The sequence below is a fragment of the Falco peregrinus genome, chromosome 2 (assembly GCF_023634155.1).
Source record: "Falco peregrinus isolate bFalPer1 chromosome 2, bFalPer1.pri, whole genome shotgun sequence".
NCBI classification, from domain to species: domain Eukaryota; kingdom Metazoa; phylum Chordata; class Aves; order Falconiformes; family Falconidae; genus Falco; species Falco peregrinus.
The window spans coordinates 11238694-11254507 of NC_073722.1; the positions used below are offsets into that span (position 1 = coordinate 11238694).

Genomic DNA, 15814 nt, shown 5'->3' on the forward strand with positions numbered 1-15814 from the left:
CCTCGGAGACACCCAGGAAACACTCGGTAAAGGTAATAGCTGGATCAGGAAAAAGTATCTTTCTGCCCCAACAAATGGCCAGTTGAAGCCCTGAAGCAAAGGCTTGTTCCTACCCAGACCCAGAAATAAACAGAGGAATTTAGTTCAGAGCTCTGATATTTTCACTTTTCCAACTTGATTAAAAAAAAATAATAATCTGATCATTCATTAAAATACATCAAGTCACAAAATTCTCTACAGTTGCTGATGGGTGAGAAATTTTTTTTTGATAAGTGAGTTCAAAATCAGATTTTACATTATCATCAATCATCGTGGCAAAGGGCAGGGGATCAGATTTTCTTCTACATGAGTAAATTTCCATGGCAGTTTTGCAATGCAGCATTGTGTATATAAATAGCCAGTTAAACCCGTATATGTTCCATGCATGGTAAGTACTGTACCTAGATATTCAGTCTCTTTCTGAGCCAATAAAACATTTATCTCTCAAAGTTTTACCAAATACACATGCCTGAGACTTACGGTTTACTAAATTTCTATTAAAAATAAATGCCTGTAATGTAACACTGGATGCTTCTGAATTATTTTGAGGATTAGTTAATACAGTACTAGATATAATGGAAATTCCATTGTTTGATCACTCTAATTAATTTATCACTTCGTGTAGTTATTTCCTTGTAAAGCATGAAGTAGAATATCTCTATTTGATAGCTGTTTACCCCAAATTGCCTTTAAGAATAATGTATGTACTGCAGCAAAATGAGGCTGTGTATATTACACATGCTTGGGATAAAAGGCGCCTGTCAGAACCATGGTACACCTTTCCCACCACACCTAAGCTGACACGGGTGACACTGTGTGGCCCTGTTCCACTTTCTCACACAGCCACCGAAACCCAGCTGTAGGTCCCGTTGTGTATGACAGATACTACTGCCCATTTCCTCGTGCATCATTTTTTTCCTTCTGTCCATCTCTGTCACCACAAGTAACAAGGAGAGCCAGATGCTTCAGAGTACAGTAGCTATAACCTTCGGTTCATGCAAAGTGGAACTTGAGGAACAAAGATGCTCTGTTACCTCCTATCCCCTAACAATGCAGCCACCGTGGGGCTGGACTGGTGGCCAGTGCAGAGACCCCAGACCTCTTTTTCCCCATAGGGGAAAAACTTAGACTCGAGCGCTAGCAACATCTGTGCTCTTTGCCTGAGGTCTGCTTACTGGTTTTCAGCCTTACATGGTGGTGTACTTGCATTGGATTTCCCACATCTGGTTCTACTCCAGATGTTAAGAAATTAATATACTGCACACACTGGAATTTGAAATACTTTACATGAATAAATGTGAAAGGCTTTCTGTGCCTTACAGCAGTGCTATTCTGCTTTGACAAACGTCTTGCTCTTGTACCCTGCAACACACTAACTAGCGTGTGATGATGTTTTCAAGGCCTCTCTTACTTTATACAGAGCAGAAGGAGCAGCTGCATTTGTGACACTTCTTTCCTTCAAAAGGAGTGGGGTTTCTGTAAAGGAAGGGTTTGAAGTTTGGTGTAGATGTGAATTTAGTCAGGGCTGCAATACATACTTTGTCAAATTACCAGTCGGCCTAAGCTTTTCATGGAACTGTAACTTTCTCCGTTGCCCCTGGGAGTTTAAAAAAAGGAGCATAATTGCTGTTTCAAGTGTCTTCAGGCCAGACAAAGCATGTGTTCAATCTTCCACTGACAGCCTAAGCCAAACGATGCAGATCCACTCATGTGTACCTACTGCCAGCAGCTGCTTGCGACCAGCATGCTATAAGGATGCCGGACACTCGTGATGGGAAAGGGTCCATCGTCTCCAGCAGAGCCAGGGCTTGGCTGCGTGCAGCCACAGCGGGCCCAGAGGCAACTCCAGAGTTTTTAAGACCCTTTTGTCTTCTTCTGACCCTGGGGTCGATGGGAACCAACCCAATCCACTGAAGGATTTTGAACAGCTTCCGGGTCAGTTTAAATTGTCTTGAAGAGTGGGAACCTTGCAGGAGTGCAAAGCTGGACACAAAGTCTTGTGGCAAGAAAGGACACTTGGTCAGATTTCTCTAGAAATAGACGCTCTTGGGCAAATGCTTCCTGGAAGGATCTGAATCTCTCCCTGCTGCAGCATTTGGCAAGCCTGTGTTACAAAGGACTGTCATTAAGGGACAGTCTTCTGTCTCCTTTATGGCCTTCCTATCTTCAAAACCTCAGGCACAATTCACCATGCAGCCTGCTTTGTGAATAAGGACCAAATATGTTGTTTATTTTATTTTACAGTAAATATTTATGCAGCACTCCACATGGGTATCTGCATTTTTTTATTCTTGATTTTTCTGGGAAAAGAAGAGAAAAAAAATACTCTCTGCTTCAATGTCATGGGAAAACATGTGGAAATGTAAACCTGCTGTAGGAAGCAGGCACAGTGGGAGCTGTAATGGGAAAAAGGCAGGCATGGTTTATCAGCAGAATATGTAACATACACTGAACATCCGGCTTCCCAAGTAAGTTGTTAACAGTGCTCAATACAAATGTTTCTCTTTAAAGAATCAGATGTTCCTCTCTTTTTTTTCAATAGCTGCAGTATGGTAAAACCGGTGCCATAAAGTCATTGCAAGAGACAGCAAACAACTTTGTTATCATAATAGGCTTTTTTTTCCTCCTTCTTTTTTAAACAATGGCTCTAGCAGGTGGCATGTGGCTGAGACCGGGTCTATCACCATCTCCAGGGTGCCAAGACGTCCCTCAAAGTTTCTGTGGGAGGAATTTGTTGGTGGGATTTGGATTGTAAAGGCACGTGAGCATCTGCTGCCTGCTCAATCTCATTATCATTGACACAATTAGCTCCTGCAGCTCTCTGCCCGGCAGCTAGAGAGGGGACTCAATTTTCTTGCCTCTCTGACAATGCTCATTACCATTCATCTGAACCTACAGGTTCTTCTGCCTCCGAGTCCGGGCCAAGGGCATGTGAAAACAGATCACACAGAGAAACACTTGAGGAAGGAAGAACAAATTGACATAATAGCTACTAACAACCTAAAATCAACCGCCTTGTATACAGCAGCACTGATAAACTTTCAGCATTCACAGCTATGGCTCTCTTCCTCTCTAAGTCGCTTTATTCCTGGAAAACCACATTCCATGCTTTTAGGCTAGCGTATGCTGCCTGCAAGTGGCTTATAACCTTTTTCTGCTGATTCAGGAGATATTAAACAGCATTACTATTGTCCTTCCACACCCTCAACCACTTGCAATGTTCTAACACACTTTCTTTTTTTTTTTTTTTTTCCCGTTTGGTTTTTTTTTTTCATTATGTACGGAAAAAGTCAATTTTCCACCTTGGAATTAATTTGGGAACCAGACTGAAAAGTGAGATTTTTGGTCCTTATAGTATCACAGAAAGTAGTTCATTGACATCTTCCTCTGGCAGCCACAGCCTAAACCGAATGCTGACACATATCTGTAGATAAAGACTTCACATTCCTCTAAGTGTCCTCGCCCCACATAAAACTGCAATTATTTTACATTTCCTTACAATAGATGCTGCATAATTCCTCCTTGCTGGCCTTACGTCCTTTTATTGCTACAAAGAACCCTTAGCCCATAAATGGAAGATTAGAGAAGTCGCACATTTTCCAAATAAATCACTTGGCTAAAAGCAGAGAGGAGGGAAAGGAGAAAGGGGGAGAGAATGTAAACTGATCTATCTCCTGAACATACGTCAAGGATCTCTGTCTTTGAACAAAGAAAACAGAAGGACTTCAAGGCCCAAATCTGTGATAATCTTGCAGTTTTCAAATGTTGCATAGATAGCAATTTGTGACTTTCTTGAAAATGTTAAAGCAGAAATATATTTACCACAACATGCCTTTGCTGAGACTCAGCCTTTGCTAGGTCTTTGTAACGCAGGAGGATGGAAAATATCACATAGAGCTGGGGAGGAGGCAGGGGCATGACATTTGCTTTCAGATGTTTTTAAAACTCAAGGAAGTGTTATTGTTTCCATAAATCATTACTGTAGGTTTATTTTCCTCAACCCCCTCGCTGTCTTGTTAGACAAAATGTAAGCTGGGCATCGTCATTGCTCAGGGCTAAAAAGAAGAAAATGGTGGCGTTTCAGTGAGCTTCCCCCAAGGGTGACTGCTACGGTTTTAATCCCAGGTTCCAGGCAGCACGGCAGTCCTGCAAGCCTGGAGCACTGAGGAGGGACAAGGGTCTCCGGCAGTGATGGTCCAGAGCCCACGCCTGTTTGCAGAACTGCCCCAATTCCCCTGGCTTTGTCATGGAAATGTGAACCCTGAAAGAAGAGTCTATTATGTCAAATTACAAATTATATTATAGGGTTTTAAGTAATTGTTTGCTGACTGTTGTCATGCACATGTGGTTTGTTGGAAGTTGATGTAATCATTTTGGCAAATTTCCACCAGCCAGAATCAGCCGGGGTGAGCTCTTAAATCAGTTGCTGGAGGGGGGTGTTCACATCATGCAATTAATGGGTGAAAGACTAGCACAGACACCCTTCAAAGTTAATTTACGCAGACCCATTTTAGAAGCAGTGCATTATGTCTTAACTGTATGAAATGCATTGTGGACATATCAGCATTCATAAAATTCATTAGAAACCCATTAGTTCAAATGAAAAGACTTCTGTTGCTTTCATACTATAAAATTCAACATTTTTAAGGCCAGCAAAAAGATATAAAGTGTATAGAAAATACAGCAAAAAAACATGCTGTGTTTTTCTGGAGCCATTTGAATAAAGTTTTCATCCCTTAGAAAGATTTTTGTTTCAATCAAACATCAAGTAAAATAAATATGCAGGACTATTCCAAAATAACCTTAACTTCCTGGAATGCGTTCTCTCACCAGGCTACATAAATAGGGGTACACCCACATTTCTTCCCTAATTCTGTGGTCCAAAATATCTACGTCAGATCCTGGAACACTTCAGCATGCTGTAATGAGGCAGCTGGCATTTCTTTTTCATAAATTCAGTAAATAGTAACACTACAGTGACTGGAATTTAAAAGCATAAATTGACACACTTACTTTCTAATACAGCTGTGTTGATTTTTCATTTAAATAACTTCTAGGGGTTATACCTATACACACACACATATATATATTTATGCATATGTTGCATTTTTAAAGAAACAAGTTCAGTAAAAGAACTTTGTCATGAATCTCGATAAGCTGCTTTTGCAGTTTTCAAGTATGTATAATTGTTCATGGGTGCCTTTTCTCAGGGCATCAGTGCTATTAAGGTATTGGTCTTTTGTTTTGTCCTTCCACAGACTTCTATCACAAAATGAAGCTATTAAGCAAATGCAGAATAAATCATGCACACACAGTATGGCATATGGATAATTTCCATTAAAGAAGTTCAATATACAGATAAAAGGAAAATTTGATAAAAATAAGTGGCAGAGTCTAAGTGGATTTGGTATATTGTGAGTGGGATGAAGTGTTACACAAGCTAAGCTCCATGACAGTGTTTAGTATCATTTGTTCTCCTAGACATCCTGTTTTGTTTAAACACTGATTTCTTTATATAGCACCTATAACATAGTTGAAATCTTTTTTCTTTTTTTTCTTTTTTTTTTATTTTTTATTATTAGTACCTGGGTAAAGAAATGGTTCAATAGCTAACAATAAAAATCCGCCACAATTTGCCACTTGAATTCTAAAAGCTATAAAACCAAGTGATAAAACTACAAAGCACATACTAAGAAAACCTCAGTGTTTTGACAAGTTCGATGGTTTTTGTTGTTAGCTTTGTTTTATGATCACTTAGACAAAACACCTGCACGGGTTTTAAACCAGTTAAGCAATATGCAACCTGTCACATGTATATGAAAGTGAACTGCATGCATTTCCCCAGGTCTGCTGTGGTTTGAAACTAAACCAGGGTGCTTTCTTCTTCAACTGTGGAAACCTTTTTCTTAAATCACTATTTTCATTAGGAATCACATCAGCTCACTAAGGGATTCCAAAGAACCTTTTCCTAAGCTGACTTTAACAGCAGCTTTTGTTTACAGCTAATGAAGATAACCTCCAATGTTTCTGCTGATCTGAGCATAAGAAGGATGAAGTCTGTTGACTCGGATACCTAAGTGCACAGATGAGTTAATGGTTTAATTTCAGCCAAAGTGCGTATCACTGAAATCAGATCAAGTTTAAAGGAAACTCCTAGATCATATGGCTGTCTCACATCCGCAGCCAATAATATTTTAAGAGTTTAGTTTTGGAAGTTATAGTTTATATATTTTCTTAACTAAGTTCCGTTCATATTCTCTTTCTGTTACCCACCTAGGTCAAATAGCATTCAACCACGAAAAGCATTCGATCCGTTAGTAATTCAACACGGTTATGACCCATAACTAGTACTTCAAGCAGACATTATTCTCGTAACTACTCCTCAAACTTCATTTCCGTTCATTAGTGTCTGCTGGCTCTCGGTGGTTTGATTTGCTTGTGCCATGAAGGGAGCTCAGCAGACTCTCTCTGGCCTTGGCACATGCAGAGGGCCATCTCTTTCCTACCCTTCAGTTAACTGGAATGAGATGAAACCCTGGAGGCTGCAGAAGGAAGCACTGTTGTTTTGGTTTACCTGGACTCTATATATTAACCAACTTGAATGCCTCTGTAAAGCCCGCCTCCCAAAATATCTACTACTGAGCCAAATTCTGCTGTCACCAGGGAGTGCCTGGGCACCACAGGTCCCTGCTTTCAACATTAATTGAATTAACTGATTAAAAGGAGGAGATGATTAAAAGGAGATAACTGTCTTTGACTATATGACTCCTGATGTGGGCCACATTCACATCTCATTTGCCATAAGCGAGTGTAACTGAAGGGACCTCCGGTTTTTATAAATTAATTTATTTCCTTGAAACACAAAAGAGGTGTTTGCACTGTAACAGCAATAACCCACCTGAAAGAGTATGCCTTTGTACAGAAATAAAAAAGGAAAAAAAACCCCAAACCTGTATCAGCCCCACCCGTGCGGAAATGAGACCAAAATGACTGACCTCTGTTCTCAACTGAGGTATAGCCATGGTCTTATGGTTCACACGTTTATGGAACGAGGACACTTGAGAGTTACTTCCCTTTGAAAAGGACTAGCCCTGATCGCTGTGACTAGGTTTAATTTATGGTGTTCCAAAATCACAACACAGGAATGGTTACCTTTACTTTTTAATAGATCTTTCACAATGGAAGAATTATGAAATGAGTTTCATGGAGCTGAGCACCACGGAGATTACTAAGTTTGTCATTGTATGTATAGACAAATAGAGAGAGAGAGAAGAGGTGGAAAGAGAGCACTTCACTGACATCTCATCATTAGTATTTTGTAGGGCAACCAACATACTGTAAAATCTATTTGCAAAATACAATAATTTTATCATTTATGGTTTTTATTATATATGCTTTCTTCCTAACATTGTAAAACCATGAAAGCCTGGTGTATTTTAAATCAAATGCATGCACTGCATATTTAAAGTAAGAATCTAACTAACCCAAGAGCAAAAAAATATAATAAAATAAAATTCGGTCTTGAACTAAAAACCTATATAAATTTGCATATGAATCCTATTTAGTCAGCCTGACTTTGCTAACAGACAAGTGCTATTAAGTTATCTTTGTCCTATCCTTCCTAACAAAAATTCTCCTAATAGGTTCCTTTTTGTTGAAAACTGAAAAAAAAATACTAGTTTATAGTAGTTTTCAGTTCTCAGGCTCCCACTTGGTATGTCTACCTTACTACATGGCATATACCATTTCTAAGACTGACTCTGTGTTGTTATGCAAAATTGCTCTCACAGTATTTCTACCACTTACTACAGTGGTACAGGACTGACAAACAAATCCAAGCCTTCAAACAGGCAGCCTTAAAGTTATCCCCAGTCCTAAGTGTTTTCCTTGATGGGGCCTGGCTTTTGAATGCTGTATGCTACGTGAGGCAAGTACACTGCACATATTTTGCAACCGGTGTGATCTGAGAGAGCTCTCAAAAATGATGGTTGAGTCAGTTCTTTCAGCAGTTCTTTCTGCTCTATGAAATTAATACTGAAGTGTCTGATACACTCAGTTATCATCTAACAGTCAAAGAAAATGACCCTTAAGATATCTGTTTCTGTAACTAATCAAACTGAGACAGAAAGAGGATTACATTCATTCGTTTGGCTTATGGTTTGTGCTGGTTAAAGAGTCCCCAAGAAGGAATACTTCTTTCCCAATTAATTAGACTTTTCTTTCCATCCAGCATGAATTTTCCAATATCCATTTGAGTACAAAAAATTACTAATTAAAGCCACTGACCATTCCCTTAGCCAATCTCTTCTGCTAAATTACTTCAGTGAATCATAGCCTGTTTCGTGGCTTATAGGGTCGTTATGGCACAGAAATGCTGCGAGCAATTACTATGACAGTAACAGAGAATGCCTACATAGCTAGATATGGACATCTACCTTGAAATGGAAAATCCATATGAAAAATCTATATATCAGTCTTGTTCTCAAGACCTGAGTTGTTTTCTATATATCAGTCTTGTTCTCAAGACCTGAGTTGTTTTTTTTCCCCCTGTGATTACCACTGGATTTGATCAGATGCCTTACTCTATTTTTTGCTTTATCAGATGAGTTCCTTTTGCTGCTTCTCTACTGCTCATTGTGATTTGTTTTCTGAGATAGCTTAAAAAGAGGGTTTTTTATGCATACACGTTTCTAAAATTAAATAGATTCTTGACTGTTCCACAGAACCACTTCCATTCAAAGTGGGTGCCACACTTGGGACTTTCTCCCTTGTAGTTTGGTAGCAGAAAGGGGTGCAGATCCTTTGGTAAAATGGGTGATTTCTGCAGAGGGCTTTATCGAGTCTAAACCCTTGATCTTGGTATCATATTTCATAGGAAGTGATTAGAATGGAGTGCTGCAGCGCTGCTTTGCCTACTGTCTTTATAGCAACACAGGGAATTTGCTGTGTTCTGAACTCAGTGTACCTTTTTCAGGGCCAGTTGACAGGCAAATATAGTCCTCAGAGTATAAACAAAACCAAAAAACAACCACACACACACAAAAAGAAAAAAAAAAAAAAAAAAAAAAAAGGGAGTTGACAAAGGTACTGAGAAAGGATGTCATTTTTCATGACCCTGCAAAGAGGAGCAGGGTGGTTCTGCTGATGCAGAGGACCATATGCTGGGAGCCAGGACACGTGGGGCTCATTAACTCCCATACAAGTTACCGGAGTCTGAAGAAGGAAAGAGCAAGGTTTGAGCAGTGAGACATTTGGGAAGAGCCCACAAGTCAAGAAAATAATTTGTTTGAAAGCTGTTTTGTCAATTAGTATTGCAAGGAAAGGAAAGGAAAGTTTGCAACTGAGTTTACCCAGTCGAAAAGCATTTTGTTAGCAGTATGAAATCCTTCTTAAAAAGATTAAAGATTCCACACTACTTGAAGGTGAAATCTGTTCGAGCGCACGAATCACGTCATATTTCTTGTACAGGGATCTGCCCATGAAATAAGAAATATTTGTAGAATATATCAAGGTTCATCTTTCCTTTGCGCAGCGAAACATGTCCATAGGTATATGTGCATATATGTATACATATGTATATTATATGCATACAAATAAAATTTCTCTTTCAAGTGGGAGACATTTCAGGTCCTCAACTCAGGAAGCATGAGTAAAGTCATGAAGTTAAGGTATTTATAGGAATACAGCTGCTTAAATACTTTAGTATGGAGTTTAGGTTTTGTCAGAAAATGTTGTCAGAATAACACATTGGCATAAAAAAAAATAAAATAACCAGACTTGGTAGCTAGCGTTTTTTAAATACACATATATCATTAAACTACTCTTGAATTACTGCATTTACGAGTGGCAGAAAACAAGGGAACAAGCCTTAATTGGAGCAAGTTTAGATCCAAATGGAAACAAATGCCACAGTGTAGAAATAGCCTTAATGCCAAAATGCCTCACAAGCTGGCTGCAGCAAAACCAGTACAAATGACCAGGAGAAATGAAGGACATTTAATGCTTCTGCAGCAACAGCCAGTTCCCATCTCTTTAGTCCACATAATGGTTAAAGTTGGCAATAGACAGTAGTTTTATAAAGCTTATATTGCATAGGGAAAAAAATCCCCAAAGCGCCCAATGCCTTCTTGGCCAGCCTGATGTTTGTCTTTGGAGTGATCTGCTTGTGAAAAGTCCCATTACTTAAATACTAGCTCAGTCTTTGTAGCTCAATTGTAATAATTGATCCCTTTTAAAATTAAAACGAGATTTTTTTCTTTCATTTATAAAAGCTTTACTTTTGAAAAATCAATTATTTATACTCTAGATCAATTCCAAAAAAAACATTTTCATTGTCATAATTCAAAACTAACTCCCACAACACAGCTGAATCTTGTTCATGCTGCCCAGGTACTCACAGCCTTGCAGTGGCACTTCTATAGCCTTTTAGAAAGTACAGATTTTGCTAGTTATATTTTTGTAAAAACCTAACAGAGTATGACCCAATTTCTCTATGTACATGGATGTATTTAACCTCAAGGAATAAGTTGCTTGAAAGAAAAACACCCTGCACATCTCCTTGACAAAAATGTGAATTCAGTAAGACTTCATTTCCATCACTTGTGCAGCCCAGCCAAGAACCCACTTGGGTTCTGGTGGCAAAGAGGGATTCAAATGTCTCTCAATATTGTACCCATGTAAGTACCTCATTTACACCGAAGTCACATACATATATTTTTACTATACTTTTCAAACTCAACTTTTCAACGACACCTTATTGATTTGTAAGAGAGGTATCTGACCTGAAAATCCACTGTGTTCCTATGTGGATGAGATGAATGGCAGATTAAAAAGCAGTCATTTCCTCAGAGAAAAACACACAGCGAGTGGAGAACTTCTTCTGGATTTGACAACCTTTATTTTACTTCCTAGGGAAGAAAAAAAAAAAAGAAAAAAAAAAAGGAGAGATTTTTATGAGAAAACAAAAAAAATATAATAGATATGAACAAAAAGTAGGACTTGAAATGCATTGCTGGAATTGATTGCGTTTGAAGTTGTTACATTAAGTTGGAGCCTCTCCAGTAAATCATTGAGAATGATCTTAACTCTTTGTGTTATGTTAGAAATAGCTTCTCAGTGAAACTCAGTGAAATTTCATGGTGATTTATTTTCATTACTGGGGAAAATAAAAACAAATCTCAGTAATAATAAAAATTATTATCATTATCATTGTTACTGTTATTATTATTGTTATCATTATTATTGTTGTTGTTATTATTATTTCAGTTGTATTCATTATATTGAGTGTCCTGACAATTTCAATTTTACTCATGAAAGCTCCCGAGACAGTTGTTTGGCTGAACATAAACGTTATTTCTGAATACTGCATATTCTTCCTCACCTAACCCACACTTATTTTTTTTTTCTGCAATTTTGCAAGTTTGCTAACAGAAAGGTAACCCATTATGATTACCCTTTTTGTAGTTATGTATATATGAATATGTGTATACGCATACATGCACATATACAATCAGCGCTATATTTAAATTAATTTTTAAAAAGGTAAGGTTTGTAAATTATAATGAAGTCAATGACATTATATTTGCCTTGTAAGCAATTTTTCATTCTTTTCTAAAGGGACTCCGATTTTGTCATCAGCAAACAGAAGAAGCTGCCATCTTTCTTTTCAAATATTTATGCCCAAATTTTGCTCAGGAATCTTACTTTCTTTTAGCAGCCCCCAGCAACAGCATACAGTTCCCAAACAGCTATGAAAGTGTGGAGCCTCCACGGCAGATCTGAGCCAAGGGCTATTTCCTTAGACATCACTGTGCCTGTATTTGTTCGGGGAGAGGCTCAGTTCATGCATCCAGTCAGGTGAACATTTGTGACAAAATCTATCCTGAACGTAACAATTTTGTCTATGTCAGAAACTTCTGCATGTGGCATATGGTGCATATATATGTACGTATACCATCACAAATGTGCTTTTTGCACACTGAGCTGTACTCCATAAGGGCCTTCCAGAGGGAGCAGCCATTTTATATTCAGTTTGGATTCACCTTGTGAATATCGTGATATCTTACAGGAATTTTTTCTTTGTTATTTCTTCTCTGTTTTGCAAAAATAAAAGAAATTTGAGCTAGAAAGGTATACATCGCTCATTGGATTTGAAAGTTTACAGAAGTATGAAAGAAATTTCCTTTTGCATACTGGGCACAGTGGAAGAGCTGGGAAAAACGTTTCAGTGGTAGGAATGTGTCTAGTATCCAAAGCCACAGAGGATGTGCTTATTCCATGTAGGTACAACCTGGTAGGAAAGGAACATTATCCTAGATTTGCAGCTCAAAGGGCATACACAGCTTAGTGCAATTAAAGAGCATCTCCGAAATGTCATTAAATACAATAATTAAATGGCATATAAAGTCTAGTTTGCAAATGACCTGGTCTCAGCCTGGAAAACTGGCATTAGGTTTATAAAGAACAGTTTAGGACACTTAAGTATCCCTGAGAAATCACCCAATCTTTCCTGGAAATCTCAGAAGTAAAAGCAAGCCTGGGTACAAGTTCAAAGCCTTTACAGGCTGTTGTAGTTGCTTTAGGGTAAAATTTGGGTAAGATCTTGAACTGCCAAGCTGCAGAGTAGCGAAAGCTGTTTGTGCCACTGAGCTGATCGGTTCAGTTCGATTCAGGAGCTGGGATTTCTCTGAAGACATTCAAAACCCACCTCAACATAGTTCTGTGCAACCTGCACTAGGTGACCCTTCTTTAGCAGGGGGATGGACTAGATGATCTCCAGAGGTGCCCGCCAGCCCTGACCATCATTCTGTGGTTTCAGCTCACCAGCTGCTGCGCCCTTTTTGACCGCGGAGTAAGCCCTTCACCCCTTCCCCTTCGCCCTCTGGCTGGCAGAGCGGTTCTCTGGCTGCAGTCAGAGGAGGCAAAAGAACACGTGGAAAAGGGAAGGAAGAAAAAAAGAGTGGGCAGGACAACCCTTCCAAGTGCATGCAGCTCTCCTACAGCCTGTTTGACGCATCTCAGTGGACTGTGCGCTGTAGGAAAAGAAACATGTCACTGCTCTAAAACTGTCTTTTCTAATTCAGTGCATCCATGTATTGTTATAAATCAGTTTCCCAGTCACCGAAAGATACAGAGACAAGAGAACAACTTTGACTGTTAGCTATCAACTCAGATAATGAAAACTTTCCTTCAGCATTAAGCCGACAGTGTATGAAAAAAGACTAAAAATATAAATTAATGCCCACGTGTTTTGCCTAGGAAAGGGTCCCTTCTACTCATGTGCCCACATGCTCACCAGAGTCAGGCATTTACATTCATCCCAGTTCTGGGCTTTTAAAGGACATTTTTAAAGCATCTGGAATTCTCCATTACAAATTGCAGCCACTTATGTTTCCATACTCTCAAATCCTAATTAAAGTGTTGCTGGCTGGCAAAGCCGTTGGATAGTCAAGGATCCAAGCTGCCATGCTGGAAGTTAATTTATGACGATTTTGTTAGAGGTTAACATAGAAGCATACTGATAACCTTACGCACGTTACACTTGGCAATGCTATTTCACAACCAAGTTCTTTGAAACAGATGCATTCATACACATTTTTCTGCAAGTACACCGGTAATTTTACTATAAACCTACGTTATGAGGAACTAATGATGGATAATGCATATAAGAAACAGAAAGATAATACTACTCAAGTCACATTATTGGAATGCTGTACTTACTCCAAGGTCAAACATGTAAACCAAGGAAATTCTGAATGAGTAGAGTGGGTGTTTATTGACTCTTAGAAGTGCTTTCTTCTTACATGTACCTCACCACAGTAGGTAGTCTGCTGTCAATTCCTGATCTTTTTGGATAAGGAGTTAGGAGCATATGTGTGATCTACCAGCCTCACTTTGTCACAATAAACAAAATGCTGCTATCCATGAGCACCGCATGAAGACAATAGATATGGTCTTCATATTAGCATCTCTGCATTTGACAGCAAGGATATGTTTTGCCACATGACTAAGTCTCAGGGCAGACAGCTTATTTAGGTAACTTTGGTTTACCAGTTTCCCTCATAAAGAATGAAACATTTCTCTAAAGTATAATCTTTTGACCTCTAACAGGCTAGTGATTTACAGCCCCACAGACAACACACTATTTAAAAAAGCTTTAAGACGCCATTTAAAGCTTTTATGGTGAAATCTTACTTCTAATAATACACTTGCTGCTCTAAGTTCAGACAGTTCTCTGAATAAAGAAATGCCTGTCATATGTTATAAAATGAAGAATTTACTCATGTTATAAATATATTTTACTCTAACCTGTGAAAAACAGCTGGGAAGATATACTGCTATATACTACAATTTCATAGTACCTGGTAGTAAAACAATGAGCAGTGGGGGCAGAGCAGGAGAGAGAGGCTGCACGAGAAACCCCTGGATGTCTGATGGAAGATAAAATGACATCTTTGATGTAAAAGCACTCTAACAATGTAAACTAGAAGGATGATGTACATAACCATTCTAGTGTAATGGACATGATTTTCACTTGGACAGATAAGATGTTATTTAGATTCTGTCATGAAATATAAGTCTTCATTTTCTTTATACATTCAAGTAACTAGATTTTCCACTCAGCAAAGCAGCACAGTTAAGTAAGTCAAAGGCATAGCATCAGACACTCAAAGTTTAAACAACCTCTCTCTTGTGAGGCTGTGTTATACTTACTCTACTTAGACCGCTGGCTGTAGTAAATTTATTTCTAGGTATCTCAAATGCATAACTCTTGTTTCTCACAATAATTCCTAGATAAAAACTGGCCTGCGCTCCTGTTCATTTGCCTTTTGTGTTGGAATGGGGAGGAGGAAGCAGGACCTTATACAGACCAACCTCTTTGTGCCAGCAGCCAGTGCAAGCACTTTGTGTGTAAAGGAAGTTGGTTCAGATTGCAACAGCGTAAAGTCAAGAGCGGGTAATTTATTGCATGCAAATGTCAAGCTATCTTTTCTATATATGGTTAAGAGCCTCATCCAAAGACCCTTAAAGTCAGGGGGAATCTTGTATGACTCGAGTGTTATTCAGATCAGTCCAAGAGAGAGGCTATCAGAGCATTTGTCATTACATAATAACATCTAGAAAGGATTTCTTTCCCTTGCCCTTTTTCCTTTCCAAGCGAAGATGTTATTTAGATTCTGTCAGCAAATGCAAGGTTTTTCTTTTTTATATATTAAAGTAACTAGATTTTCTACTCATTGCATCACTTTATGAATAACAATCCTGGACATTTCCAGGACATGTTTTCTCCTCCAGCTGTCAAAATATTTAATGCTTTGAATGTTCAAAATTAGGCACCGCAGTTGAAAATGCTATACTTTTTTTCTGCAGCTTTGGGAAGAAATGATACCTTGGTCCCACCGGACCATCTAATACCAGTTTTCTGCAAGCTTCTGGGATAAACTGTGGCTATATTCAGGGTACTCAAAGCCCTAAGTGCTGTGATTTTCAAAAAATGTACTGAGAGACTCTGGCTATTAGTTTACCTTCCTCTGTTGGACATGTGGATTGAATTATCACTTTTAAGCTCAGTTGTGTCTTTTGGGAGCAGGATACAAGCAGATGAAGAGAAGGAGAAATTCCTTGCCAGCTGGAAAGAAACAGTGGGTGCAGTCTTGGGTATTAGCAGTGACTGAGCTCAAAACAAGAGAAGGAATGGGAAAGAGGAAAGGGTTCTCCGAGCCGTTGGGCATCTCTAGAATGTGCATCGTGGAAGAAAACAGCCCTGGGGTGAGTG

General features: G+C 38.8%; 1 protein-coding gene across 3 annotated transcripts in view; it reads right to left on the minus strand.

The window, feature by feature from the left end:
* PCDH18 (protocadherin 18) overlaps positions 1-15814 on the minus strand; it is a 49330-nt gene that overhangs the window by 13907 nt on the left and 19609 nt on the right. For all 3 annotated transcript variants that reach the window (XM_055796523.1, XM_055796525.1, XM_055796526.1), the window contains one exon: positions 10821-10946. The gene's annotated coding sequence lies outside the window, so the exon portion shown is untranslated. The remainder of the gene's footprint in view (positions 1-10820; positions 10947-15814) is intronic.